The sequence below is a fragment of the Diadema antillarum genome, unplaced genomic scaffold, assembly GCF_040938485.1.
Source record: "Diadema antillarum isolate AM-2024a unplaced genomic scaffold, OU_Dant_1.0 seq00001905_RagTag, whole genome shotgun sequence".
Lineage (NCBI taxonomy): Eukaryota > Metazoa > Echinodermata > Echinoidea > Diadematoida > Diadematidae > Diadema > Diadema antillarum.
In genome coordinates, this window is record NW_027272571.1 from 301,084 (window position 1) to 307,319 (window position 6,236).

The window sequence follows — 6,236 nt, forward strand, 5'->3', positions numbered from 1 at the left end:
ACAAGCATTGGTGCTATGATATTATTGAAGAAAGTTGACTGAAACATCAGTAACATTAAATAAGTTATGTATAAATGCTAAGCTACATGTTGTATACATACCTCTAACTTGACGTTGTACCAGTCAAGTCAACACTCTCACTAGCAGGGCAACAAAGAGGAACAAATGGCTGCTGGATTTTTTTGGGTACTCTTTCTGTTATCATCTGGATTATGCACAGATGAATTTGACATGTTTGTGCAACTTGCTGCAATTTATTTTTGGACACCCAGGGTACAGCGCCAAAAATTAATGAAATAATTGAACAAAATGGTGGATTTCTACTTGGTACCCTAGGGTACCAAGAACCGCATTATTTGTGCCCACTCAGAGGTGGTATTCAGGTATTCTTACTCATATTCTGATGCATAACATGCCATCGGGTCTGTTTTCTCTCGGTGTTGGCGTATTTGTGACGTGTGTGATGAGATACCAAAAATCCATTTGAGGCAGGGGAAATGCATTTTAGGGTCACAGGAAGAGGTGCCTCCTCTAAACACTTCTACCTCATGTTTTGTCAGGCATTGTATGAAAGACCCTGTTGTTTGGAGATTCATGGAGTGGGAAGTCTGGCCTCTGGGCCCTGTTTCATAAAGCTGTTCGTAAAGTTACGCATGACTTTACGAATGACTGGAATATGAAGTGCCAATATGTGTTCCCATTTTTTTTTTTTTTAATGTTTTAACAAAATATGAGGTCCTTTATGTCAATATTTCATCTACATTAGGGCAAAAATACACTTTCAACTAAAAATGTGTGTTAGAATGTAAGAATAATCGTTATCATCTGCAAATTTCAACTTCAGCTGTTGAAATTAACAATGATTAGGAAACCCACCTGGCTTGCCATATTTGAGTCGTTTGTAAAGTTGTGCGCAACTTTAAGATCAGCTTTTAATGAAACAGGGCCCAGGTTTGTATTAATCCCCATATTTAAGAATTGTGTAAAGCTTTATCACCAATCTCTGTGTAAGTATGCACACAGCCGCAGATTCTCTACTGGAGTTAATCGCTTACGCTTCGAACCGGTATTCGCGGTTTTCGAATGTACCCCGATTGACAGCGACTAAATTGGATCACCCAAGAATCCCCACGCTACTGGGCCTTTAATTCTGGCACTGTCAAACTAGTAAAATGCGTAGCCGTATTAACAATTAACCTTGGCTCTTCCTCACATTGGCATTATACATCCTGGCTCTTTCATACATTTACCCTTTAATTAGCACTCGTATAAAACAATTGCCTGTGATAAATGTCCTAACTTTGCTGCTTCGTTTCCGGCACTTTTAGCTTCCTTGATTACTCTAGGGCATGTTGATATAAAATGAGCCAGCGATGACCCGAAGAAGAAGGAGAAGGAAAAAAAGTGGCATTTTGCTTGAACCCGCTTCGCATCCAGCCGCAACTTCTCAGGTGTATAGTCATCCTTACCGGTGGAAAGCTTTACCCTGTCCCGGCTGCAATGCCAGTTCTACTCAACGACGGTTTTGCCTGACGTTTTTTTACTGTCACTACACAGATCTCTGCCATGGTGTTTGGTGTGTGGTCTCACTACCTTTCTCCTCTAGCCAGTGAGATTTTAAATCTGTCTCTTGTGTATATACCCTGACCTAGAGTTTATTGATAATAACGCAGTTATGTTAAACTTCACCCTAGCAACTGGGTGTATGTGTGTTTTCAAAACAATAGATCTTTTGGCCATGGAGACCATTACCAGGCCTTCTGGTATTATTGTAGTGGAAACATGCTGGACAAAGGTGACAATAGATATAAAGAAAATATAATTTCTTTAATTTCAGTAGCGATGTCTGCATATCTTTCGTGATCATTTAAGTTGGTGCTGAACTCCACTGGTGATTATTTAACTATAAATCTATGACAGTGAGGATCATCATTTCATCATTATCCTCCCTTGTTTTGTGGTTTGATCTATTAGCTTTGATTCTATGATATTGAAGAAAATAACTTCACCAGTATATTTTGGCTCTATCTCAACACAGGCTATTGGTATTCCATAACAACCCTTTGATGGTTTGATCATTTCTTTTTCAAATCTACAACATTGATGGCAAAAGTTTTTTTTACAAAGGTGTTCAGTGCTTTCTCTATGCAGAAGATTCTATACCCACTTTTTGGTGGCTCGATCATTCAAGTGGCAGATCTAGGGGGGCACCCCCTTTATTTTTGTTAAAACAAAAAAAGAAGCAAAACATGGAGGGGGACGCATATGCCCACCTTTAATTTTGTAAAGGTGCCCCACCACCCCCTTAATGGAATTCCTGAATCAGCCCCTGCTTAACTTTAAATATATATGTGGTGTTGAGGACATAAACTTTAATACCAGGGTCTTTCGCTCTTTCTCACTGTAGAACAGTCAAATTCCCTGTTTTGGTGGTTTTGTCTGAAATATGTTGCACTGTTGCTATTGTTCAGACCAGGGAGGTGTCTCACCTCCCTGTTCAGACTGAGGGTGAGTGTACGAGCTGTTGGATTCTTGTGGTGTCAGTACTTCATGGTGGAGTTATGTCCTGTCAAAGTGAAATATGTGAATGTGACGACTTGCAATGATGTTGCCAATTTGATGGTGATGGAGCAACGTCCACTTTCACTCTCGATAACATCCTGCTCCGAAGCTGTGACAAAGGGTATATAGTATTTGAATGGAAATGCTACCTCACTGTGCAAATTTTCCCCACTTGAAATTTGCAGTGTGTCACAATGTTGTAGCTACGGTTGCTGCTGTATTCTTGTCTAAGCTTGTCTCAAAGAAATGTTGAACACACAAGTTTGGTATCTATTGGTATGTGTGGAGAAATCATTAGACTGTGTCCATGAAGCTTTAATTGCAGTTCCGTTTGATTTGTATGCTGAGTTTTAAGCACTGTAAATGCATCTGACCATTGAGGATAATTCAATCTGACCATGCTCTATGCAAAATATTCCATATACTGCCCTTATTCTTTTTTTTCTGGGGGGGGGGGGGGGTGGGGGATGGGGTTGGTGTTACATTGTACATGTACCCTTGACCACCCCCCCCCCCACCCCCCCCCCCAAAAAAAAAAGAAAAAGAAAAAGAAAGAAAGAAAGAAAGAAAGAAAGAAAAAAAAATGTTCCAAGGCCTCTGTATTATATACAGTATATATACTACATAACAGGATTCTTCCAGTCTAGTATTTATCTGTTTTATATCGCCTCTGTTAGGGACCTCACCAAATTCTCATAATCTTTGTCGAGTTTGTAGTTCTCTAAATCTGCTTGTCAACTACTATACTAGTGTTTGCATAAGATTGATTTAAGACTGCAGTGCTTGTGATAGCAACTTGTTGTAGTACACATTAAAATGTATTATTGTTTTAATGTACCACACTTTCATTGGCATCAGTTGGTCATTGTGCATGCCTCCCACACTGTTCTGTAAACTATCCAGGACCTATGATCTCTGCTGCTGTATTTGATGTTCTTTCATTTGATGTGAATAGAGGTGCTGGTATGTTTTGACAAGGATAGAAATGGTTTGAAGAAACAACTCAATTTTATATAGAGAGTAGTGCACTCAAACAGCTCTTTCTCCCTTGTGATTTTTTGACAAGCCTGCTTTATGCAGATATGTTTGTTACAATGATATGCACATGGCTAAGTTAATTTCAGACTGTGGTGCTACAGTTCAAGTGGTAGTGAAGCAGAAACTAAAGATTGCACCCATAAATGTCCATATAAAAGAGTCTACACAGCCTGGCTGTACTACTGGCACTCAGTGCTTGCATAGCTTCTGTGGTACAATGTTACATGTTTCAGTGACTGCAGGTACAGTGTACGTGTTTTCATGGATGCAATCAATAGGTAAATTTTCTGTTAGATATATCTGTTGTTATAGGGATGGTATAGTTGTGGTTGAGACCTAACATTTGGGTGAGATAATGAGAAACCTCTCATGAAATATGAAAGAGCATGTAATTCCAAGAGGAATTTAACGTTTGTTTGATGAAAATTGGTGTTGAAATGGCCGAGATACGCAAAAAAGAGCAATCCTAATAAAAGGTGGGACCCACCTTTTATTACTATCGCTTTATTTTACTTTGTTTTTAGATGTCTCAACCATTCCAAAACCGATGTTCATCAAATAAACTTTGAATTCGTCTTAGAATGGTATGCTCTGTACTATTTCATAAATGGTTTCTTGGAATGGTAGCTCACAAAAAGTTAAAAGCCTAATCCTCGCCTCTGCCAATACTGTACCATCCCTTTAAGTACACATAATCAACAGTCTTTTAGAGCTTTTACAGACTTCTGACAGACTTCTCCTCTTCCATTGACATTCAAGAGTCAATTATGAAATATACTGGTATGATGATGGTGACGATGATGATGATGATGATGATGATTGACAGTTTGATATCAGTAAAGTGATAGAGAGACAGGAAAGATGAGGTCATATGTCCTGTGTGATCTATACATGTACTTATCTACAGTGTGTCCTAGATACAGTGTTAACTGCTATATTTACACTTTCACTATTTACATGTATTTTTTTGTATGGGTATTTCTTTTAAAGCTGAAATATGAGGTACAGTATGATTTTTGTTTGTTTGTTTTCACCGTGAGCATTTGAGTAATCTCAAGAAGTATTTTTGTCTTGGTATATAATCATATATTGATGTGGAATGAAACCCGACATTCATGTGTGTCATATTTGTATATTTCAGTTTTTTAACTGTGTATGGTATATTTGTACATGTACATGTTGAATATGATTTATGTTTATATGAAATTGTATCAATTAAGAATACTGAAATAACAAACAACAAAAACAGTGTTACAGGTGGATTCATCATGCTGTCTCTATATGTTTGTATGCTACATTTGTATATGCTTCTGATACCCACATGAAAAGGTGGATTGCTTGCAAACAAGAACAAAACTGTAGTTTCCCTTCCCCGTATTAAAAAAAAAGCAAACAAAAACAAATCAAAGAAACAGGCTAACATTGATGAGTTGCCATCTATTTGAGGGATGACAGTTAATTCTTCCTCATCTCAAGTTGATCCACTGGGTACATAAACAGTGGATGAATGTAATATGCGATGTGCTGTGATACTGCTTTTCTTTGTGTTTCATTTGGATAAGACTGTTTTCAAGATATTCCCAACAAATGATATCTTAGCTCAAATGCACACTGATCTGCTTTTTTCATGATATAATCCATAAATATGTACACATAGTTAATAAACTTCCATTTCCTTGATGCAATGTCAAATGCAACACTTAACCACACATTTGACACTTCACCACATTTAGACAAAGTGTGACAACTGAGAGGTACTTATGGACTTGTTTAATTATGAAATACAGTGGTAAAGATTTACAATATCGTAAAAATAACACTAAGTGCTTAATAAATGTGTATTCATAGATCCAAGGGGAGAGATACAATGTATTACATTCTACCAATATTCAGCATGAGTGTGTGTGTCTGTGTCTGTGTGCATGAATGAGCTTCATGCTTTCTTGAATGTGTGAACACTTTTCTAGAGCTCTGTAAGGGGTTCAAAGTGGAAAGCTATGATCATAAAGAGATTTGATGGACACAGTTCAAGTTGTTCATTCTTTCTTTTTTTTGTCACCGGGTCCTGGTCTCTGTGAGGTTCATGTATTATCCCTACTGGCATCACAAAATTGTTGAATTTGGATTTCTTGCTTGGAAGCAAAGTTTATATTATGTACTTGTCTGAAGGTAACGAGCACATTTTACATACATTAAGGCAGTGAATGTCTGAATAATCTAAGATCACAATTCCACACCTAGAGCGCCAAATGTCACTTTCGTGAAAACCTTTGAATCTATAGCTCTCTTACACCCCATTTATACAGGGCATTTAGAGAATTCCAGAAGTGCTCTTGAATTGCTTTTAAACTCTGTATGAACAGGCAGTTGGGCCTAGAAGCTCTCTTAAGTTAAGCCTTTCATGAGGCTAAGTTCAGGAACGCTCCTGAGGTGCTCCACATGAACTTGTAAACTGTGTGTAAATGGTCACCACCATGATAGAGTGCTCTGACGGTCTGTGTACGTACACTGTAAGTGGAGACCGCTGCCTGATTGGGATTGAAGACGCATGCATTGTACCTGCACTGAAGTGTCTCGATCGCAGTTGCAAAATTATCGGCTAAGAAAAAATGCTAGCTAAATGTAGCAAAAGTGTA